At 39.5% G+C, this 25,442-nt stretch overlaps 1 long non-coding RNA gene across 4 annotated transcripts in view; it reads left to right on the top strand.

Annotated features, from left to right (window-relative positions):
- Positions 1–10,548: 10,548 nt before the first annotated feature.
- Positions 10,549–25,442, top strand: part of LOC109491556 — a 93,698-nt gene continuing 78,804 nt past the window's right edge. Inside the window, exon 1 of one of the 4 annotated variants that reach the window (XR_006584644.1) lies at positions 10,549–11,366. This is a non-coding gene — a long non-coding RNA (uncharacterized LOC109491556). The remainder of the gene's footprint in view (positions 11,367–25,442) is intronic. The other 3 variants (XR_006584646.1, XR_006584645.1, XR_002144986.3) reach the window with 3 other exon arrangements.

Here is a 25,442-nt window from a genome sequence, read left to right as displayed (position 1 = left end):
TGATCCCAATGCAAAAGCATATACTGCTTTACTCAGACTGAAAATCCATGTCAAGGGCTTTACATTATCAGTTACAACTTATCCATCTTCCTTACTATTTATGTTGAAAGGGAGCCCCCAGTTTGAGAGTTCACGTTTCCCATTAAATTGCTCTGACAGGTGGCAGTCATGAATTCTCATGGTTAAATTCCATAGGGGGAGGATTTAGGCTTTGCAGAGGACATAAAACAGTCTAGGATTGGACAAGATTAGAATAAGGAAAACATGATATTGGGGGTGAGGGGAGGGGACCAAGAGAAAAGTTACATTTGCTAACAAAATAATTCATGTCCTCTGGAATGTCTATTAGTTACATATGGAAATGACTTAGTATTTCCTTAATTGCTTTGTGAGACTAGAAAGGATTATCACTATCTAGAGTCCTAGGGAAGATGGGTATGTGCTTTAGGCCTCAGATGCCCACCCAGCTGTAAAGCCATATTAACTCTATGAGACACTTGTCAGTCACAAGCTCATGGGATTATCCCAAGTGATTGTGGAAACTATATTAAAATCGGGGCGTGGCTTACACGGTTTAGAAGCATGTGGCTTTTTCCCCATATAGGGTTCATTGTTCCTTAAGCCTGAAAGCCATCCCTTGCTAAGCGTAAAAAGTCAGAGTCTGGAAACCTGATGCCTTTGTTACTTTTAATTTTTTCTCCCAGCATCACCACGACAGAAGTCCTTTGTCACAGGCTGGGAGACACAGTTAATACTCCTCAATGGCCTAACAAGAAGTAACAGGGGGAGGGAAATCACATTTTCACATGAGAAATTATGATCAGCTGTGATCCCTGCCAGCCCATGAATTTCAAATGGCGCTCCATTTTCAAACGCACTATTTCAGTCCTCATCAGCCAGTAGAAGGCAGCCGTGGGGGTTATACTTCACACGCACTTTGGCTTATTGAACACTCACAGGAGCCTGAAAGCAAGCTTTCAGCTCATAAAATTTGCCCCTCAGAGTACAAAAGGAGTACAAGTAAATCTGTCTTTCCAGGCCCGGCATTTGAAGCAAACTGAAGCATTTGGCTGTCAGAGACTCAGGGCAAAGCCTGGATTTTCAATACATGGCAAGCAGGGGTATCATCTTTACTGAACAAGGCAGAGATTTGTCAGTGTGCTACTGGGTTGGAAGTGAATGGATATGTATAAATGCTAGAACTGGAGAAACGTCCAGGGAGTCAGGGCCTTACTTCCTTGTAGCTTCCTTGGAAATTAGAACCTATGATAGTTTCACAGAACCCACAATTCCAAATACTTGTCCAGGATGAATCCCAACAGGCGAAACTGTTGGTGGACTTCATCATGGGGTTCCTGTGGCAAAAAGTTTTCTAAGAGCCAATTTCTAAATAAATAACCTTATGGAAGTACATTTATAAACGTAAGATTTTGCCTATGTTTTCATATTTTCCCCCATCTGGAGGGTAAAATGTCAGAAGGGTATAGAGTCAAATTAGCTTCTCAACTATAAATCCTACCGTATTGAAAAATCAATAATGCCCATTTATTGATCTTAAAAACCTATCCTTGGTACAAAAATATAAAACCTACAAATAGCTGCTTTAGATTATTGTGTCTATGTACCCAGGCCCTCAAGCACGGTTGCTGGATTGTAGTCTATGGTGCCCTCTGGTGGAAAGAAATCAATATCATGTCCTCTAATTCTTTAAAGTGTGTTTTAAAAGTCTGCACTCAGTTTACACAACCCTGTCCTATGATTTGAAAGACTGCCAGGAGGTGAAAAGCCAACAGCTTTTGTTTCTTTTCTTAATGGCCAGAAAGTCTCTTACTTTTAATACTCTTTTCTTTTCTATCTTCGTTTGTCTAGAATTTGAGACTTCCGTGGATCGATTTTTGAGATGTTCTCATTTTTTTTATTACATCAAAATAGTGTCCCATAATTCCCAATACGATAATTTGAAAAGTAGTCTTTAACAATTTAGTCTTATGATTTGTTTGGTGCTTTAACCAAATAATCCAAAATTTTCTGCCAATAAAACCGTGCCTAATTAAATGGAACCATAGGAAATGATGATGTACAATTAAGCAAATGAAACAATGACAACAACAAAGGATGATCTATCAAAGTTTGCAGTCTTGATTTACAACACATTTGCCCATTTTCACAATGATTGTAGGTTTAGGCTGTGTTAATAAATAGATCCTTCCTTCCTTTCTTTCTTTCTCTTTCTTTCTTTGTTTCTGTTTCTTTCTTTCTTTCTCTTTCTTTCTTTCTTTCTTTCTTTCTTTCTTTCTTTCTTTCTTTCTTTCTTTCTTTCTTTCTTTCTTTCTTGAAGACATACTTTAGAAAATTAGAATACTAATTTCTTCACCAAAAGTCAGCCATTCCCCTTTACAGAAGGACACCCTTGAAACACAGTTGAAAAAAAAAATATTCCTTTATGCTTCCTAGCTTAAGAGAAAATTATCTACTTTTCAAAATCTTTGAACCTGATCAGAAAGGATTCAACAGAATATGACAACCTGAGTTACCTCAGAAATGCAAAGTATGCCTTTGAGAGTGTGACAATAATAAAGGAGTTTGGCCAAACACACTGGGAAAGATTTGAAATAAATAGTATAAAAAGCTATTGCCTCCAAAACAAAAGTGTTAATCAGAGAATGTGCTCACGGAGAGAAAGGTTACATACAATTGTCTTAAGGCTCTGGACAGATAACGGCAGTCTCAGAGAAGTAAAGCATACTGGGCCAGGGCTCTCAACAGAGAATCCACCGTGGGATAGAGCACCCGGGTCTGATACTAAAGCTTGAGCACTCCTCAAGCTGCCAGTGTTTCTGTCAATAAGTATACAGGCTTGATTGTCTTTGAACAGGACGGTGTGCATGAACCTCTGCCTCAAGTTTAGGTACACACGCTCACGCCACTCTACCTCATTATTGATTTCATGGTGTGTGTACATGAAAAGACCATCATATTTTCAACCAGTGTGAGAGTGTTTTGAAACAGTATAATATGATGAGGATAAGTCTGAAGATAAGGGCTCACTCACTGAACAGGGCATCGATTTTACCTTGCGTACAAACCCACCCTGCCAGGCAACCATCATGGCAATGGCAGAGCACTGGTCACACACGGAGATCTTATGCCGCTAAACTTCCAAATATTATCATTGGTTCAACTTTTATGCATCTATTCTCACCCAGGAATACTTTGATTATAATATTGGTCTTTATTTTGTCTAGAAACAAAAGTCTTATCATATGGTCATGAAAATCCAGTCTCTGTAATGGATGACCAGTGTAATTTCATTCAATAAGTTAGCCTTTGGCTTTGTATCAATTTATTAATTATTTTACACATTCCCTTAGTATACTGCTGTCTGAATACATGTTTTCTACCTTACCGCCAACATATCCATCCAGATCATACAGCCAGAAAAGGCATGTATCCCATGCCTACAGCATCACAGGAGGTAAAAGAAAATTAGAATCTTCAATTTACATGTAAGAAACTCAGGAGCCCACACAGGGGTGAATAGTCAAACAGAAGTACAAAGAAAAGAACAGAGGGCACTGGGACACTAATGATGGTGAAAGAAGACAACATCCTATCCTCTGTCTGTCTCTTTCTTCCTGTTTGTCTCTCAGGTCACTCTGGGGAAGCCAGCTGCCATGTTGTGAGGACACTCAAGCATCCCAGTGAAGCAGCCAACACAGTGAGCCCTCCATCTAACACTCAGAGAGGGACAGAAGTCTTCTGCCACCACCTACAGTAATGAGCTTGGATGAGGATCGTCCTGTGGTAGTGAGCCTACAGGTCATAGTGATTAACCCACTTAAGCCACTGTTGAATTCCTGACCCCCAGGAACTGTAATATAATAAATGTTTGTGATCTTAAGCCATTAGGTTTGGGTAATTTATTACCCAGAAATACATAACTAATATATGGTGGATCAAATGGAAAGGATTAAAAGTGTCAGTCTGGGCAAAGCACTACTTCTGAGAGAGAGCTATTTACATGGGGAAAGTCTTCCCTTGGATGCATAATGGGAAAGGGAAAGAAGAAAACAAGCTTAGAAATGAAAGGTTTTACAGAAACAAAGGAGAATTACAAAATCTACTATTTGGTTTGTAAAATTTAAATAATATTCCTTGCCTCCCACATATTACCCATTCAGCAGTCAACACATTTGTTCATTTTTTCCTTCCTTTTTATAGTTTGTGTTATATCTACTTCATCAGAACAAATAGCAATTATTTGCTATTCTTCCATCCTGTTCCCACCATGTTTTACTTTTTTAGAATAAATGTTATTGTGGTAAAACATGCATAACATAAAATTTACCCTCTTACCCATTTATAAGTGTATAGTTCAGTAATATTAAATACATTCACTACCATCCACATCCATGTGTCAACACTCATCCATTCATTTGTTAATGGACTCTTGGATTGCTTCCATGTTTTAGCTCTTGTGAATAATATTGCTACAAACATGGGTATACATCTTTGAGACTCCACTTTCCACAATTTTGGGCATATACTCAGAAATGGATTTCTGGATCATATGATAACTTCATTATAGTTTTTGAGGATATACCATACTGTTTTCATAGAGGCTGCACCATTTTACATTCCCACCAACAATTGGAACAAAGAGTTCCACTTTCTTTCTTTCTTTCTTTCTTTCTTTCTTTCTTTCTTTCTTTCTTTCTTTCTTTTCTTTCTCTCTCTCTCTCTCTCTCTCTCTCTCTCTCTCTCTCTCTCTTTTGATTTACATTCAAGTTAGTTAGCACATAGTGCAGCAATGATTTCAGGAGTAGATTCCTTAATGCCTCTTACCCATTTAGCCCATCCCCCCTCCCACAACGTCTCCAGTAACCCTCTGTTTGTTCTCCATATTTAAGAGTCTCTTCTGTTTTCCCCCCTTCCAGTGTTTATGTTATTTTTGCTTCCCTTCCCTTGTGTTCATCTGTTCTGTGTCTTAAAGTCTTCATATGAATGAAGTCATATGATATTTGTCTTTCTCTGACTGACTCAATTCGCTTTGCATAATACCCTCTAGTTCCATCCATGTAGTTGCAAAGGGCAAGATTTCATTCTTTTTGATTGCTGAGTAATACTCCATTATATCTATATACCAATCCTCTTTATCCATTCATCCATTGGTGGACATTTGGGCTCTTAGCATACTTTGGCCATTGTTGATAGTGCTGCTATAAACATTGGGGTGCATGTGCCCCTTCAAAACAGCATCCCTGTACCCCTTGGATAAATACTTAGTAGTGTAATCCTGGGTCATAGGGTAGTTCTATTTTTCATTTTTTGAGGAACCTCCATACTGTTTTCGAGAGTGGCTCCACCAGTTTGCATTCCCACCAGCAGTGCAAAAGAGACCCTCTTTCTCCACATCCTCACCAACATCTGATGTTGCCTGAGTTGTTAATGTTAGCCATTCTGACAGGTGTGAGGTGGTATCTCATTGTGGTTTTGATTTGTGTTTCCCTGATGATGAGTGATGGTGAGCTTTTTTTCATGTGTCGGTTGGCCATCTGGATGTCTTTGGAGAAGTGTCTATTCGTGTCTTTTGCCCATTTCTTCATGGGATTATTTGTTTTTGGGGTGTTGAGTTTGATAAGTTCTTTATAGAGTTTGGTTACTAACCCTTTATCTGATATGTCATTCGCAAATATCTTCTCCCATTCTGTCGGTTGCTTTTTAGTTTTGCTGATTGTTTCCTTCACTGTGCAGAAGCATTTTATTTTGATGAGGTCCCAATAGTTCATTTTTGCTTTTGTTTCCATTGCCTCTGGAGATATGTTGAGTAAGAAGTTGCTGCAGCCAAGGTCGAAGAGGTTTTTGCCTGCTTTCTCCTCGAGGATTTTGATGGCTTCCTGTCTTACATTGAGGTCTTTCATCCATTCTGAGTTTATTTTTGTGTATGGTGTAAGAAAGTGGCCCACGTTCATTCCTCTGCATGTCGCTGTCCAGTTTTCCCAGCACCCCTTGCTGAAGGGACTGCCTTTATTCCATTGGATATTCTTTCCTGCTTTGTCAAAGATTAGCTGGCCATACATTTGTAGGTCCATTTCTGGGTTCTCTATTCTGTTCCATTGATCTGTGTGTCTGTTTTTGTGCCAGTACCATACTGTCTTGATGATTACAGCTTTGTAAAACAGCTTGAAGTCCAGGTTTGTGATGACTCTTGCTTTGTTTTTTTGTTTTTTTGTTTTTCTTTTTTTCAAGATTGCTTTGTCTATTCAGGGTCATTTCTGGTCCCACACAAATTGTAGGATTGTTTGTTCTAGCTCTGTGAAGAATGGTGGTGTTATATTGATAGGGATTACATTGAATATGTAGATTACTTAGGGTAGTATTGACATTTTAACAATACTTGTTCTTCCTATCCAGGAACATGGAGTATTTTTCCTTTGTGTGTGTGTGTGTGTGTGTGTGTGTGTGTGTGTGTGTGTGTGTCTTCTTCAGTTTCTTTCATCAGCTTCCTACAGTTTTCAGTGTATAGATTTTTCACCTCTTTGGTTAGATTTATTCCTAGGTATTTTATGGGTTTTGGTGCAATTGTAAATGGGACCGATTCCTTGATTTCTCTTTCTGTTGCTTCATTGCTGGTGTATAGGAATGCAACGGATTTCTGTGCATTGATGTTTATATCCTGCAACTTTTGCTGAATTCATGAATTGGTTCTAGAAGTATTTTTGGTGGAATCTTTTGGGTTTTCCATATAGAGTATCATGTCATCTGTGAAGAGTGAAAGTTTGAGCTCCTCCTGGCCGAATTGGATGCCTCTTTATTTCTTTGTGTTGTCTGATTGCTGAGGCTAAGACTTCTAATACTATGTTGAATAACAGTGGCAAGACTGGACATCCCTGTCTTGTTCCTGACCTTGGGGGAAAGCTCTCAGTTTTTCCCCATTGAGAATGATATTAGCGGTGGGTGTTTCATATATGGGTTTTATGATCTCCAGGTATGATCCTTCTACCCCTACTTTCCTGAGGGTTTTTATCAAGAAAGGATGCTCTATTTTGTCACTTGTTTTCTCTGCATCTATAGAGAAGATCATATGGTTCTTGTCCTTTCTTTAATTGATGTGATGAATCACTTTGATTGTTTTGCTGACATTGAACCAGCCCTGCATCCCACGTGTAAATCCCACTTGGTTGTGGTGAATAATTTTTTTAATGTATTGTTGGATCCGGTTGGTTAATATCTTGTTGAGGATTTTTGCATCCATTTCATCAGGGAAATTGGCCTATAGTTCTCCTTTTTAGTGGGGTCTTTGTCTGGTTTTGGAATCAAGGTAATGCTGGCTTCATAGAAAGAGTTTGGAACTTTTCCTTCCATTTCTATTCTTTAGAACAGCTTCGAGAGACTAGGTGTTAACTCTTCCTTAAACGTTTGGTAGAATTCCCCCTGGAAAGCCATCTGGCCCTGGACTCTTGTTTTTTGGGAGATTTTTCATTACTAAGTCAATTTCTTTACTGGTTACAGGTCTGTTCAAATTTTCTATTTCTTCCTCTTTGAGTTTTGGTAGTATATATGTTTCTAGGAATGCATCCATTTCTTCCAGTTGCCCATTTTATTGCTGTACAGTTGCTCATAATATTCTCTTATTATTATTTTTATTTCTGCTGTGTTAGTTGTGATTTGTCCTCTTTCAGTCTTGGTTTTATTTATTTGGGTCCTTTCCTTTTTCTTTTTGATCAAACTGGCTAGTGGTTTACCCATTTTGTTAATTCTTTCAAAGAACCAGCTTCTGGTTTCATTGATCTGTTTTACTGTTTGTTTGTTTTTGGCTTTCAATAGCATTGGTTTCTTCTCTAATCTTTATTATTTCCTGTCTTCTGCTGGTTTTGGGTTTTATTTGCTGTTCTTTTTCCAGTTCTTTAAGGTGTAAAGTTAGGTTGTGTATCTGAGACCTTTCTTCCTTCTTTAGGAAGGCCTGGATTGCTATATACTTTCCTCTTATGACCACCTTTGCTGCATCCCAGAGGTTTTGGGTTGTGGTGCTATCATTTTCATTGACTTCTATGTACTTTTTAATTTCTTCTTTAACTTCCTGGTTAGCCCATTCATTCTTTAGTAGGATGGCCTTTAGTCTCCAAGTATTTGTTACCTTTCCAAATTTTCTCTTGTGGTTGATTTCGAGTTTTATAGCATTGTGATCTGGCAATAGGCACTGTATGATCTTGATCTTTTTGTACTTGTTGAGGGCTGATATGTGTCCCAGTATGTGGTCTATTCTGGAAAATGTTCCATGTGCACTGGAGAAGAATGTATATTCCGCTGCCTTAGGATGAAATGTTCTGAATATATGTCAAGCCCATGTGGTCCTGTGTCATTCAAAGCTATCGTTTCCTTATTGATTTTGTGATTAGATGATCTGTCTATTGTTGTAAGTGGGGTGTTGAAGTCCCCTGCTATTTTGGTATTATTATCAATGAGTTTCTTTATGTTTGTGATTAATTGATTTACAAATTTGGGTGTTCCACATTGGAGCATAAATGTTTATAATTGTTAAGTCTTCTTGGTGGAGTTCCCTTAATTATGATATAATGCCCTTCTTCACTCTTGTTACAGTCTTTATTTTAAAGTCTAGCTTGTCTGATATAAGTATGGCTTTCTTTTGTTGACCATTAGCATGATAGATGGTTCTCCATCCACTTACTTTCTTTTTTTTTTTTTAATTTTTTTTTTCAACATTTATTTTTTGGGACAGAGAGAGACAGAGCATGAATGGGGGAGGGGCAGAGAGAGAGAGAGAGGGAGACACAGAATCGGAAACAGGCTCCAGGCTCTGAGCCATCAGCCCAGAGCCTGACACGGGGCTCTAACTCCCAGACCGCGAGATCGTGACCTGGCTGAAGTCGGACGCTTAACCGACTGCGCCACCCAGGCGCCCCCATCCACTTACTTTCAATCCGAAGGTGTCTTTAGGTCTAAAGTGGGTCTCTTGTGAACAGCATATAGATGGATCTTGTTTTCTTATCCATTCTGTTACCCAATGTCTTTTGATTGGAGCATTCCGTCCATTGACTTTTAGAGTGAGTACTGAAAGATATGAATTTATTGCCATTACGCTGCTTGTAGAGTTGGAGTTTCTGGTGGTGTTCTCTTGTCCTTTCTAGTCTTTGTTGCTTTTGGTCTTTATTTATTTGTTTTTTTTTTTTTTCGTCTTTTCTCCCCTCAGAGAGTCCTCCTTAAAATTTCTTGAAGGACTTGTTTAGTGGTCACAAACTACTTTAATTTTTGTTTGGGAAACTTTTTCTCTCTCCTTCTACTTTGAATGACAGCCTTGCTGGATAAAGAATTCTTGGCTGCATATTTTTCTGATTCAGCACATTGAATATATACTGCCACTCCTTTCTGACCTGCCAAGTTTCTGTTGGATATGTCTGCTGCTAACCTGATCTGTCTTCCCTTGTAAGTGAAAGACTTTCTTTCCCTTGCTGCTTTCATGATTCTTTCCTTGCCTGAGTATTTTGTGAGTTTGACTATGATATGCCTTGTTGATAGTCGGTTCTGGTTAAATCTAACAGGAGTCCTCTGTGTGTCCTGGATTTTGATGTGTGTGTCTTTCCCCAGGTTAGGAAAGTTTTCTGCTATCATTTCCTCACATAACCTTTCTACCTTTTTCTCTTTGTTTTCATCTTCTGGGACCCCTGTAATTCTGATGTTGTGTCTTTTAATGAGTCCTGATTTCTCTAATTCTTAAATCATGCTCCTTTGCCTTAGTCTCCCTCTTTTTTCCTGTTTCATTATTCTCCATAAGTTTGTCCTCTGTATTGCTGATTCTCTGCTCTGGCACATCCCTCCTTGCCGCCGTGGCAACCATTCGAGATTGCAGCTCAGTTATAACATTTTTTATTCCATCCTGACTACTTTTTACTTCTTTTATCTCCACTGAAAGGGATTCAAATCTATTTTCGGCTCCAGCCAATATTCCTATTATCGTGATTCTAAACTCTGGTTCAGAGATCTTGCTTGTATCTGTGTTGGTTAAGTCCCTGGCTGTTGTTTCTTCCTGCTCTTTCATTTGGGGTGAATTTCTTCATTTCATCATTTTGAAGGGAGAAAAGGAATTAATGAGGTAAAAAAATTAAAATTAAAAAAATTAAAATTAAATAAATTAAAATTAAAAAAATAAAAACAACACACACACACACACACACACACACACACACATACAAAATCAAATAAATGATGCTAGATCCTAGGTGTGTTTTGGTCTGGGTGTTGAAAGGGGCTTGATAGATTAGAGTAAAAAGGGAAAAGAAAGAAGAAAAAAAAGGAAATCATTTGAAAATTTGAAAAAATGAATACAGTGAAATACAATAAAATGAAATAAATGATGGAAGTAAAATTGAGTTTGAAAAAATTTACACAAAAGTAAAAGATACAGTAGGAAAAAATTAAAAATATTTTTAATAAAAATTGAAAATAAAATAAATTTTTTCTCTTTCTGTATTCAAGAAAATGAAAAGAAACGAAGAGAGGAAAAGAAAATTGAGTAGCTGGGCCAGCGAACAGACTGAAGTACGACTGAAATTACTTTCTTTTCCCCTAGAAGTCGAACTATCAAGTGCTTTATAGTCCATAAACTAAGCAGGTGGAGAGACTTATGTTCCTGATGAGGGAGGTTGGCCCAGTTGGGCGGGGCTTAGTGTAACGGCTCCGTCCCCCACTAGGTGGCGCTGCTTAGCTTCCTGGGATGGATTGTTGTGGTGCTCGTAGGTGTGTAGGCGCATGCGCAGGAACTGTAAAAATGGCGTCCTCCACTTACTCAGTCTCTAGTGCTCCCCGACCAGCAATCGCGGACCCGTCCTTTGTCTTCAGTTTCCGTCCATTCCCCGCTTTTATGCTGTCCGTGACCAAGCCCCAGGCAGCACCTCCCTCCTGAGTTTTATCTCAGATGTGGCTTTGTTTCCCAACCCCTTATTTCTGAGGGAGTGCCGCTTTGACCCGCTCCGCCCCTCTGCGGGACGGTTTCACCAAGCCTTGGCCTTGCCGGCCACACCCAGGAACGTTGGTTCAGGGAAACCGTGCTGCTGCAGGTGCCCAGAGACTGCGGCCGGGTGCCAGCCAGCCCCAGGAAAAGTTCGCGAGATAGCGTAGCAGCAGCGTTTCAGGGATTATGGAAAATCACAACACACGTCCGGCGCCAGGCTTCATCCCCAGCGACCTTGTTCCAGCACCAGCGAATGTGGTTGTTCTCCGGGGTCCACTGGCACCTTTGCCTGTGGGGAGTCCTCCCAGCAGGGCAACCGCCTCTCCCCGTGTGGTCCGAAGACCCCGGACTTGACTCTGCTCCTGGGGATTCGCCTTTCTCACCAGAGCTCCACCAGGTAACGAGATGCAGAGTTTCAGACTCTGCTCCCCCTGTTTATAGAGTCTTAATGGAATGGAAACCCTCTCCTTTCTCCTTTCTCCTTGTTTTGTTCAGGCCCTGCGGTCGTCTCCACTTTTCCACTTTCTCTCCAGCTGCTGTAGGGGGGTGCTTTTCGAGTACTCTCCCTCCCCCAAATCCATCCTCTCTCTGCAAGCAAAACAGCTCCCTGCCCTCAGCAGCTTCTCTCTCCCCCAGTTCACCTCTCTGCGCCGCGTACCTGCTGAGTTCTGTGGTTCAGGTGGTGCAGATTGTTGTTAATCCTCGGTCAGTTTTCTAGGTTTGTAGGATGGGTTAGTGTTGATCTGGCTGTATTTCATGGATGCGAGACGCAAAAAAAAAAACTTCCATGCTGTTCCACCGTCTTGGCTCCTCCTAAGGGTTTCTGTTTCTCTGCATCTTTGCCAACATTTGTAATCTTCCGATTTTGTTAGAGTAGTTATCCTAATGGGTGTGAGGTTATGTGTCATTACAGTTTCGATTTGCAGTTCCCTAACGATTCGTGACGTTGAGCATATTTTCACCTGCTTGTTGGCCATTTGTAGATCTTCTTTGAAGAAATGTCTGTTCATGTCCTTTCCATGTTAAGGCACTGTTTTATTGTTGCTGAGTTTTAGGAGTTTTGTATGCAGTTTAGATGTTTATCGCTCACCAGATAAATAATTTGCAAATATTTTCTCACATTCTGTGGATTGCCTTTACTCTGTTGATAATAGCGTCTTTGTTTTCACAAAGTTTTAAAATTTTTAGTGTCAAATTTGTCTGTTTTTTCTCGTTTTCCATGTGATGTCAAAAGAGTAATAGAACATTGACAAAGAATGTTTTAAATTTAACTACTGTGTAAAGAAGGAAATTATACTAAAGTCTATACTTTGAAAAAAGACCAGCCAGTGATTGCATCAGACTCTTAAACGATAGGTTAAATGGAACATGCATCAACCAAAGGAATAAGTGAGATGCTCTGATTAGAGGGTGATAATTTTAAATGTATGCTGCAAATAAGTAAGAAAAAGTTTAAATAGTTCATTGAGAGGAATCTCAAAGTTAAATATATCAGATTTCTCTTGTGTACCTCCACCGCACCCTCTCCACCTTATCTCTGAGTTCACCGTTGTCTTCAGCATAGTTCCAAATGAAATTCAACTCCAATATGTATAGCACATATTTTGCTTTCTGCCCATGATTCCTCTGGTTGGTCTGTCTGGAGTTGCACAAGAGTTAACACGTCCTAGCACAAATTTCAACCAGCCGGCTACCGGAGCTGGGAGATGTTTCTCCTTGGAGGTCCTCGGCTGGGAAATTATAAAACTGATTTTAAGTGCTCCTCAAAATATCTGCTTAGATGGAGTGGCCCAAGGTGGTGCTGAGTTGAGCTGGTGGCCCAACTCAACAGCACAATCTTTCTTTCCTTCTTTATTGTACTTTTACTGGTTCCTAGATCCTGCTTCCTAGAATCAGCCTCCAATTAACTACCTGTAAGACTTTGCTGCAGACTGGGTTTTGGGGTGGGGTAGGGGACCTAAACTAGGATAGTCATCTATCAAAAAGTTCCACCCTTCCTTAGTATCCAACAAATGTAAAGAACTTGTAAAACTCCACACCCAAAAAAGGGAACAATCCAATAAAAATGTGTATTTTTCCAAAGAAGACATATGGATGACCAACAGACACATGGAAAGATGCTCAACATCATTTATTATCAGGAAAATGCAAATCAAAACTACAATGAGATATCACTTTACACCTGTCGGAATGACTAAAATCTACAATACAAGAAACAGCAGGTGTTGGTGAGGATGTGGAGAAAAAGGAACACTTGTGCACTCTTGATGGGAATGCAAACTGGAACAGCCACTCTGGAAAATAGGATGGAGGTTCCTCAAAAGTTAAAAATAGAACTATCCTGCACCCAGAAACTTCACTACTAGGTATTTACCCAAAGAATACAAGAATACTAAAAGGGATACATGCACCCCAATGTTTGTAGCAGCATTACCTATAACAGCCAAATTATGGAAACAACCCAAGTGTCCATTGATGGACAAATGGATAGAGATACAGTGGACTATTTGTCAGCCATAAAAAATTATGAAATTTTGCCATTTGAAACAACATGGATGGAGCTAGAGAGTATTATGCTAAGTGAAATAAGTCAGTCAGAGAAAGATAAATACCATATGATTTCACTCATATGTGAAACTTAGGAAACAAGTGAGCCAAGAGTATAAAAAGGGAGAGGCAAACCAAGAAACAGACTCTTACCTCTAGAGAACAAATTGATGGTTACCAGAAGGGAGGTGGTTGGGAGGATGGGTTAAACAGGTGATGGGGATTAAGTTGTGATGAGCACTGGGTGTTTTATGGAAGTGTTGAGTCATTAGATTGCACACATGACCCTGTACATTAACTAACTGGAATTTAAAAACATAAAGAGAAGTCCCACACTTCCTTGTAAGTGGTGGAGAAGAACTTCTTTTGTTTTGTTCTGTCAACAGCTGTACCTACAACCTCTCGGGCTGTTTTTTGCTTTTTTCTTAATAATCTGTTGGCGAGAAGTCATCTTGTGTTGCTGAGCCTCAACACATGCAGTCCTCCTTTTTGAATAATAACTTACACAAATATGCATAACACTCTTTGTGGAGATTTATAAGAAACGTATTGTTCTGCATCCCATGCCAGAAGTATGGTGTTAGAATTTCCTATGGTCATTCTAATGCTCATCCATGATTGATAACCATTGATCTAGAAAACTCAATCTACTCTCTTATCTTTGCCCTCCACCTTTCTCATGTATGCCTTATTAACCTTTCAGTACATACTAGGCATTGTGCTGGAAACTGGGGATAGGACAATGAACGGGAACAGGTCCCTTTGGAGGTTCCAAACTTACCTTGATTGCAACTGCTTCCAAGAAACCCTTTCTGATAGTTCTACCAGCATCAGTTTTAACATTGTATTTCTGTGCCCATAAATAAGAAAATCATTTTTGATTTTCTTCCAATAGCTTGGACTCACCTTGATACAGAACTTATCACACTGCACTGAAGTGGTTTACAATTCTGTTTCTTCTGCTCTACTGTGAGCTGACCGAGGCCAGGAATTGTATTCATTATTGTGATTTGCCCAATAATGTTGCAAGTAAGTGAAGGATAGTAAGGGAGGACAGGAGCTAGAGAGGAAAGCAGATAGCCCGTCCTGAATGTCCCAGACATTATCCTTAACCTTGGCCTTCTGCAGCATGCTTTAATTCAGATGGAAACTAGTATATATTTATGAGTTGGATACCCTCATATTTAATTCTTCCAACAATCTTGGCTTATACATGCTATCATTTCCCTTTTAAAGACAAATAACCAGTGTTCAAATCAGTGAAGTATATCTTGCCCAAGGTCACACTTCTTGTAAGTAGAGTACCTGAGATCTGAACCCAAAGCTCTTAATGAGAAAAAGACCCAGAATTTTTCTGAACTTGCATCCATGACTGCCGGCATGTGTGCATATACGTGTGTGTAGACTTTCTACTCCATGGAAACTTTTCAAAGGCAGAAATAATATTTGTTTCATCATTTCAGTAAAAGAGTCAGTGTTAACAAAGTTACCATCAGGAGAGGAATAAATTCTTCAAGGGACTGTTCATCTGCTTCTTTTGATTTTTGGCATTAAAGGTCTCTGTAGTCCTGCTAGAAATTTTCCATCAAGGTTATTCTCCAAGTTCTTGTGGATGACTTTGAAATTTAAATTTTCCCATCATCTTCCAGAATGAAGGCTGAAGTTTAAAAGCATATTTCGTTTTTCTCCTTTTCCCTATGGCCTTCGTGTCTCCCTTTTCTCACCATTATCCTTCCCCTTATCTGTGATCTATCTGAGAAATGTTTTACTTGTATCTTCAGCTGACTCTCTTCCTTCCATGTCTCAGTGCTTTAGGTTTCTAAAGCTGCATTTTCCCTGTGGAAATTATGCCAACTATAATTGCCCTGCACTGTTTGGGAAAGGCTTAGATTTGCTTCATAGGTTGTTTCTTTAGCCTTAATAAGTACACTTATTAGCTGGCCACAATTTCATTCTCCCCTCTGTGGGTTGTATTTCCTTGCTCGTTAATGTGTAAATCATAGATTTCTCTAATTACATACTGGTGCCTTTTCCTTTCTGCTCAGAGCTCAAAAATTAGCAAAGGGCTGGGACTCTGATAGAAATGTCTGGAATGGTTTCTTCACACGCACTTGAGGATGCCACTGGCACAGAGTAAATTTAACTTCAATGTGTGCATGTTTGTGTGTGGTTGACTGCCCTGAATGTTGTTTGTCTCTGATTCGAGATTAAGAATGTGCCAGCCAGAGTGTATGGAAAAGGCATACCTCAAGAACCTGAGACTTGCAAACTCAAAACTAAAAATTCAAATGAAGTAATCAAATATTTGGTAAACACTATAATAATTGTGTCATTTCTCATTAATTTCACTTATCTCGCGTCTCCTTATGATCTCTTTCAGATAGTACCAATCTTTGTGTTTGTAGTAAACAGCTGGAAAGAGTTTCTATTTGATCATAAACTTATTTGATTTGAATTGACTGATAGAAAATATTTGAAGCAGTTTTTAGAGAAACATTACATATAAAGCTGATTATAATTAGGTTATTTTTGAAATTCTTCTCATGAATGAGAACCCAAAATACATTGTGTGTTCCTGCGTTAGCACCCCAAGGTATAGTCCTGGGACCGGCAGCATTGACATCCATCTCAGGCCACTCCCCTCCCCCTCAGCCAATCTGGACATACGAACCATAGTGGGTATATTTCACATGTGTCAAGATCTCTTAGCGATTCCTGGCCTTCAGATTCTCTCAGTCCAGGTGCTTCCCCAGCTAGGGCGTCAGTCAATGAGAAAGCAGAGACAAGTCATGTTGGTTACTCGCAGGTGGAATTCTTGACCCACATGATTATGATCAATGAGCATCATAAAGCAGCTGTTTTAGGTCACTATTTTTTAAAGTGGTTTCTTTCACAGCCTTCGTAATCAAACCACTTTTTGTCTTCTGTGTTTCTACCCATTTTCTCAGAGCCCAGACTTCTTCTATGAAGTATATTATACTCCAAAGTAATTGCTGAAAATACATAGAATTTTTATTCTGAGTAGGGGTTTAAACCGTATTGAATCCAAAGCTCCCCCAATTGAGTGATTTCTACAGTTGTGTTTGCATAACATCTATACAAATATTTTTTTCAACTCTTTTTACTACTTAGACTTATCCTAAGTGATACTCACCATGATATCAGAATTTTGATAACTTACTTTGCTTTTTCTAATATTACAAATATTCAAAAATAAAAAAAAATAAAAGCATACTTATCATTGCTTATTACCAGTGTTACATGTGTCCCAGTTCGGAAAATAATGGTCTGATAGAAACCTGTTATGGGACAGACTCCCTCTGGTCATAGTCTAATTGTGTCCTTGGCCCTTCTCATTTCTGAACTCAGAGAAGGGAAATTATTCCACTGTTTTGCTAGTTTCTTCTTTTTCTTTTGCCTGTCTCTCAAAAAGTACTTGTTGGCTTTCACACTTTGTCCAAATTTCTTCATTGTACTCATTTCACTTCTACTGACTAAATTCTATACCTTGCCCACCTCCAGTTGGAGAGTCCACTTGTGATAACTGGTCCCTGGACTCGTCTTTACAAAACTTGCCCCTGCCTAAATCCAATTAGAAGGAAATAAGGCAGAAGTGACAAGTGGAATGGATTTCTATACATATAAACAATGGGATGGGTTATATAAACTGTTCAAAATATAAAAAAAATGATGTTGCAACATAAGGCAACTCAAAGTGTGGTCTAGGGAACATGTATCAGTCGATGAGCTATTTATGACTATCATAAGTTCAAAAACTGAGAATAGGCAGTTAAGACTTTTATAGTAATTTGACATTGTAATGTATTTTATTTAAAAATTATTTATTTATGTATTTATTTATTTTCACAGAGACAGAGACAGGATGAGCAGGGGAAGGGCAGAGAGGGAGAAAGAGAGAGAATTCCAAACAGGCTCCGATCAAGAGTCTGACACTTAACCGACTGAGCCACCCAGGCACCCCTAAGAAATTTTTTTTAAGCTGAAAAACTGGTTCTTTACTACAGATACTCTAAGAAATACTTGCATGATGAACTAAATAGAATAGAAAATGTTATTTTTTTAAAAAAATTTTTAGTGTTTATTTTTGAGAGAAAGAGACAGAGTGTGAGCAGGAGAGGGGCAGAAAGAGAGGGAGACGCAGAATCTGAAGCAGGCTCCAGGCTCTGAGCTGTCAGCACAGAGCTGACGCGGGGCTCGAACTCGTAAAGGGTGAGATCACGACCTGAGGTGAGCCACTTAACTGACTGAGCCACCCAGGCACCCCAGAAAATGTTCTTTTAAGTAGATCTCAGGAAATTGTAATGGATGGATTTTTTTAAATAATACATCGACATTCTAAAAAAAATGCAAAAAAGGATTAACATCATCATATATCTATACCTAGCATTTTTGGTCATTGAATGGTAGGTCATGACCAAAAAAAATGCATACCATAGCACAAAATTATTATGAAAGAGAGTGGAGATGTTTCTTTTCCTATTCTTGGCTTTTCTACTCTTTGCTCTCTACTTGAAACTCTGTCAGAAGTTCGGCACTTATAAATGCAAACACCACAGTCTCAGCAACTTTTACAAATTGCTTCTGACTGAATTCTTTTATTAGGGAGCTTTCAATTAAATCCAGTGTTGCTGGAACATAATATTTTTAAACCTTTAGGCAAAGCATAATAAGGCTTAAAACAGAGCTAGAAACACGTTTTGGCATGCTTTGATACTAGATTACCTAAATTTCTGCTTAACAGATGCAATAAAAGATAGTTACTGCCAAGAGGCTCTTGTCTGCCTTCAATAATCTCCAAAGTGATTCTCATAGATCAAATGGGCTCATGAGATACTCAGACATGGAACCCTACTCACACATAATTGAAATTCCACTTCGTAGCCATTACCAATATGATGTAATGTAGCTGAAGGAATGATGGAATTTGATGCCAAATTTAAAGTCAGAGTTCGAATGTGAATTCATCTGCTACTTCTACCTTTACGATTGTTTTAAGAATTCAATATTAGGTATGTAAGAGCCTGAAGACAGATTTTATTTCATGTATAGGGTTTTAAAGTAATCCATAAGATTTTGTTTAAAAAATTATAAATGCACTTTAATGGAGGAAACAAATCTCCATTTTATATGCTATTCCATTAATTAGGAAACGATTTTACATTAAATATGCTACTTCATTGCATTAAGACCAGCTTGTGGTTGCGATACATGGATATCATTACTAGTTTAAGGATACATTTCTGACCAAAGTAAGATTTCCTTCTCAAAGTTACTGGTCAGCCTACTTGCAATCTGGCTTTTACACAAACCCACCACAGCAGTATAAAATAGTTTTGTTCTCTTGATAGAAGGTGTGTCCTTCCAAACAAGAGAGAGCACAAAGTTAGGAAACAATGGCCCAACCTACCACGCATATCACATATTTCTTACCACTATTCTTTGTTCTCATTCTAAAAGAGCATTCTTATATCATTACTAATTATGTTTGCTCAGACCGCCTCTTCTCTGGTCTCCGGCCAACTCAAATCCATCCGCTATGATGCAGCCAGAGTGCTCAACAGAAAACACAAATCATAGGATGTAACATCCCTTCAGTACCTCAGCAGTCCCCATTGCTACCAAATAAAATCTGAGCTCTTCAGCAATGCTCACAGGATTCTCCAATGCATAGTCTCTCCTTCCTCTCCAATCTCATCTCCCCCTTTTCTCTCTTGATTCTGCACTGAGGGAGAGTTCCCTGTGTGTTGCAATCCCACAGGCTTCCACATTCTTCTGCTATTGCTCACATCATTCCATCTCTGATGCATTCTTTCCTTTCCTTACTCACCTGGCACATTTGGGGGGGGGAGGGGTCAGAGGGAGAGGGAGAGAGGGAGAGAGGGACAGAGGGAGAGAGAGAGAGAGAGACTGACTCTCAAGCAGGAGCCCAACTCAGAGCTCCATCCCACAACACTGAGATCATGACCTGAGCTCACATCAAGAGTCTAATGCTCAACCAACTGAGCCATTCACACACCCTTCACTTGGCACATTCTTGCTTGTCCTTTAAGATATAGCTCAGACATAACTTCTGTAGAAAGTCTTTGGATCCCCTCATACTGGCTTACCGCCCCATCATAACCTTTACACTATGTTTTATTCAATGGGTTGATCCAAAGTTATTACTTTTTTCCAACAACAGGGATTCTCAATATACCCTCCTCCAAGAGAATCTAGGGATACTATTTTGGGAGTCTGAATGTGAGTGGTAAAAAATTTCTTTCTTTCTTTTTACTAACATCCAACAGAAATTTAACCTTTTCTTCAATTATGATTTTAAGCAACAAACCACAGTACTGTTGGGAGTACTGTGTCACCAATAGAAGTTGAAAATAATTCCATACCCCCACACTACAATTGTTGCAGACAATTTAAAATTCCAGAAGTCATTAGACATGCCATTAAATCTTATTTATGGTATTTAATGAAGATCCTCTTACATTACTGTAGCAATTCTTTTAATTTAAAAATTTGATAGTTTTCCCCAATATGCCTGTTTTTTTTTATCCTTGAAAACATTTTCTGAGAGGGCATTACCAAATGTTAAAGAGGTGTTTGATAATCGAAAAATTAAAAACCCCAAATAATGCTACTCTTCTGGCAGTTTGACTATTTTATTGCAGAGTACTAGAGAGTTGAAAACGTAGATGCATATTTTTGTCAAGAATACTCAGCTCTTTATTATTTTCTTTTAATTTAAAATGTTTTTAATGCTTATTTATTTTTGAGAGAGGGAGAGACAGAGCATGAGAAGCCAAGAGGCAGAGAGAGAGGGAGACACAGAATCCAAAGCAGGCTCCAGGCTCTGAGCTGTCAGCACAGAGCCAGACGTGGGGCTAGAACTCAGGAACCATGAGATCATGACCTGAGCTGGAGTCGGATGCTCAACCGACTGAGCCACCTAGGCACCCCAGCTCTTTCTTATTCTTTAAAACTTTTCATTAGTGTTTATTTTGTATGTGGTTTTTAAGAAGTAACATATTCACAAAATAAAAATGTAAAAAATATAAGGCTACATAATAAAAAGTCTCCTTAGGAAACTAATTTTCTTGGGGTACCTGGGTGGCTGTCATTTAAGCATCAGACTTTGGCTCAGGACATTATCTCACAGTTCGTGAGCTTGAACCCCGCTTTGGGTGAGTTCAAGGCCAGCTTAGGGTGAACATGAACCACGCTTCTCTGTCTCCCCTTCTCTCTCACTCCTCTCTCTGCCCCTCCTCGCTCATTTGTGCCCTCTCTCTCTTAAAGAAGAAAAAAAAAAAGGAGAAAAAGAAAACTAGTTTTCTCCTGTAGAATAAACCAGTGATGAGTTTCTTGTGAATATTTTCAGAGACATTGTATCCCTGTGGGTGTTGGTATGGGTGTGCATGAATGCAAAAGCAAAATAATAAACATATATGAAAACATATATGCACACACACACCAGATTTTTCTTTTTGCAACTCAGCTTGTGCTATACCACATGTTTTCTGCGTCTTATTTACTAAATAGTAACCATCTTTCATTAATTTAAAATTACTGTTGGAGATCAAAATAAGAACCCCTTGACATTCAATTTTACCTGTTCATTTCACACTTAAAATAAAATTGTAATCAAAATGAAATAAAGAAAAAAGAAACCTAAGTATAGCTTACCATGCATCATCTCAAGTATTATTTTTTCTTTTTGAGCCTGAAATCTTCAACCAGAGTCTGAGTGCAATGGCCAATAAATGTAAGCAGCTTAAAGTAAATAACATGAGGCGGTGTTCTGGGCAAGCTGACTTTTTTACCGAAATTCTTTAAAATTCAGCTTCTCAAAAAGTAAATTGCCCATCATTGCTCAATACCAGGGCTTATCATATTTTCCTAGTTTTACTAATTAAAACCATTGGTAGATTATAATATGTCTCCTAAGGAAATTTAATTCAATGTTTAAAATGGTGCAATTAAAAGCAATATAGTGACAGTGCTGGTAAAATAAGTGAAAGAAATTATAGAGGTGTCTGGATGGCTCAGTCAGTTGAGCACCGACTTCAGCTCAGGTCATGATCTCACGGTTCCTGAGTTCTAGCCCCACGTCTGGCTCTGTGCTGACAGCTCAGAGCCTGGAGCCTGCTTCAGATTCTGTGTCTCCCTCTCTCTCTCTGGCCCTCCCACTCACACTCTGTCTCTGTCTCTGTCTCTCTCTGTCTCTCAAAAATAAACATTAAAAAAAATTTTTAAAGAAATTATACAAAATTGCAAAGTGTTTTAAATTGCATGTAACAATGAGTCCAAGAAAATAAATTTTCCACTGTGAAATTTATGGTAGGTATTTATTGTCTTCTATAAATCAGTTTGCATTTTCCAGAATTTTCTATAATTATGAACAATCAGAACGATGAGCAAAAACATTCAAATGAATCAACAAAACTCCAAATTGACCGTGCCAAAGATGCAGAGACAGAAAGGCAACAGACCAGAGAAGTTTTATGAAATAACTAAATATAGGCAGAAGTAAAGGGAAGCAAATAAGAAACTCATTCACAAAGCAGACTTGTTTATAGCAGCCGAGACTGCATCCAACTCCCTAAACGAGACAGTGAGAAGTATCGACAGAGAAGACGCCCTGTTTCAGCTGTGTGTGGCAAGCATCCCTCATAGGCCAGTGTCTAATACAGAGCCAGATCTGAGCGGGCGGGGAGGAGAACTCAGGACTGCGGCAGACAGATTTTTAAATGAGGAAGATAGACACACAGCCAAGCCTCAGGAAAACAATAGCCTCCGATGCTTGCTGAGTACTTACTATGTACCAGTCACACTTCTAAAGGTTTAACATGCATTAATTCATTTCACCTTCATAAAATCCATGAGATGGGTACTATCATTTTACTCATTTTACAGATGAGAAGAGCAAGATTTTCAAAACTTAATTGTGGAAATCTGAGGCTCAAATACAGGTCGTGTGACCTGAAAGCCTGCACTTTTAACTGCTGTCTCTACCTCTGCTGCTGTGGTTGAGAGGGACATAGGGGTGATTCTCACCAGATGACAGCCTGGTTTTATTACTCAATGTGTTTAGGTCCATTTCTTTTTTAGAAGGATAGTAGACATCTTGTTTGTGAATATGGGTGGCTATGTGTGATGATGATTAAGCTAAAGTTTATTTAAAAAAATTTTTTTTAATGTTTATTTTGAGAGAGAGTGAAGGCATGAGTGAGGAAGGGGCAGAGAGAGAGAGGGCGAGAGAGAATCCCGAGCAGGCTCTGTGCTGCCAGTGCAGAGCCCCACGTGAGGTTTAGATCTCCCAAACAGTGAGATCATGACCTGAGCCAAAATCAAGAGTTGGACGCTCAACCGACTGAGTCAACCCTGATGCCCCAAATTGAAGTTCATTTTAATTCATCAGAGTGTATAAGACAACCTTACTTTTGTAATAACCTAACTGAATATGAGAGAACACCTAAAAATGTCAAGCCTTGGAGGGGAAAATATTTCTGAAATTTTAGGTACAAGTCCTTGGTTATAGCGGGATCTCTTAGAATGGAGAGCTGGATAGTGTGTCCCAATCACAGCTGGAAAGAACCTTCAGTCGTCAATAGACTTCTGGTTTTTTGCTTTGCTTTCCCTGCCATGATGACTCCCCAATGCAGTAAGTGGATTTAGCAAGAAAATTGTCTCAAGGTGGGCTATTCCCATTAGAAATATTGGCACAGGTCTTCCCATAATAGTCTTGCCCACAGGAGATGGATGATTTCTTCAACACCCATACCAGACGATGGAGAGTGGGACAGTATAGAGCTCTTTGTTCTTGTACCATCTTTTCTTTTCGTGATTTGTGTTTTTTGGTTTTTTGTGTTTTTTTTTTTTTTTTTTTTTTTGAGGAGTGTGGGTTCAAAAGATTGGAAAGCAGTTGGGAAACAGAAATTACCGCTTAGAGAAGCCAAAGGTCTTCTCTTTTTGCCTCTTCCCGATTAGCCTTGGAGTACAATGTCTCATTTAAGAACCTTTGTGTAAGGTTTTGAAATGATGAGTGAACATAATTGAGGATTCCAGTTTCAGCTCAGACATGTAGAGAGCTGGAAAGCTCCCCCACATACATCATTGACAATGTTGAAAAGGTTGAGGATTCATGACTCTTCTTGAAACCCTCCGAAAACTGAAGTCACGGGACAACCCACTAAAGTAAAATCTGGGATAACAGGTACCTGTTAAGGAAACCAGCAAACAACCATCTGTTTGCTTAGAGCAGATTCTCTGGATGTTTCATTTCCTAAAGCTGATGTAACCAGGAATTGCAAACAATAGAAATTAATTTTCTCATGGTTTGGAGGTTGGAAATCTGAAATCAAGGTGTCCGCAGGCCATGCTCCTCCGAGTTTCTACAGAAGAATCTGTTCCACACCTCTCTCCCAGCTTCTGGTGGCTTTCGGTAATCCTCAGCATCTCTTGGCTTGTAGCTTTGTCTTTTCAATTGCTGCTTCTGTCCTCAAGTGACTATCTTCCCTTGTGTGTGCCTCTGTGTCTAAATGCCCCTTTTCTTATAAAGGTATCAGTGATAATGGATTTAGAATTTAACATAACCCAGTATGAACTCATCTTAACTTGAATACATTAGAGATGCTGTTTCCCAATAATGTCACATTCGTAGATTCTGGGGGAGAGGAGTTAAACATATCTTTTTGGGGATGGAGTGGTATTTAGTTCAGCCCAGTATACCACAGAAGCCCCATAATGAGATTCAGTTAAGACTTCAAAATGAGTTGCTAAAGACCCCGTGGGCTACAGCGAGAGTGTGGCCCTGTTGGAGCTGCAGATGTAATGGGATTTGTACCTTCTTGAATGCTTTTCCTCCCTGAACTCCACCTGGGAAGATGAAGGAGTCTCTTGATAAAGTGTCCTTTGTCCTTCACGGTGTTGGCTGGGGGAAAGAAAAAAGCCTCTGCCATAAGTTCCATCCATACCCATCTCTCCTGTGGGGGAAAACAATAAAGAACAAACAAAAATCATTTTCTTTTTTTTTTTTTTCTCCATTCAAGGGGGTAAGTCTAGGGAGCAGGTCCTGGAATGGGTTCCTCTCTTTGAATTACCTCAGCCTCTGAGTAAGTACTATCTTACTCAGGTTAGTAGAGCAGGAGAGGCATGCTGCCTTGTCTCACCTGCTATTTGTGTTTGTTTCAATGCAAAGAGGCCAAATGAGGAGACTTCCATTGGAGATCCTCCCAGAGGAAGGGACGTGGGGCTTGCTTGCCCACTTGTTTTTCCTTCCTTGCCCTATGTTTTGTGGTGGTGGAGCCAGGATGTGGTTACGGATATGAAGGAAAGGGTCAGAGTGACATCCTTTGGGCTGGGGATGGAGCATGTGGCTGAACACCAAGCCTTTCAAGGTGGTCCTCCCCAGCATCTGTAGATGGCTCCTTTGGGGACTGGTGCTTTTTATGGAACAGAGGGTTTAAATGGTAAAGGTAAGGAAGCCTTCTACTGCCCTCTTGGCTGAAGCACCTATCTTCCCTGGTTGGGAAGCTATTAGAACAAGCCCCTGGCAAACAGCAGAGGAAGCTACTGGTCCTAGGATGTCCCTGTGGTACATGCTGGAGTTGTACCGGCATTCAGCTGACATGCTGGGACAGTCTGGAGAACTGCACAACTGGGCTATCATTGAGAGCCTGGTAAGGCCCTCGGCCATGCAGGAAGGCATTTCAGAAGCCTCTGGTGTGCAGACCCTGAGCTTTCCTGAGACCAAACCATACTAACTATTCAGAATCACCATGGCTTCCCGCCATCTACACCACTTAGCTTACTTCCACCTCTTCTGCCACGCGGAGCTTTTATCCAGGGGAGCCAGCCCAACCAACCACTTTCCTTCTTCAGGAAGATGTTCCTCACAGGTCAGGTTTCCCTGACC

Source organism: Felis catus, chromosome C2, assembly GCF_018350175.1.
Source record: "Felis catus isolate Fca126 chromosome C2, F.catus_Fca126_mat1.0, whole genome shotgun sequence".
Taxonomy (NCBI): domain Eukaryota; kingdom Metazoa; phylum Chordata; class Mammalia; order Carnivora; family Felidae; genus Felis; species Felis catus.
The sequence above is the reverse complement of the archived record's forward strand: the minus strand, read 5'-3'. Positions and strand labels throughout refer to the sequence as shown.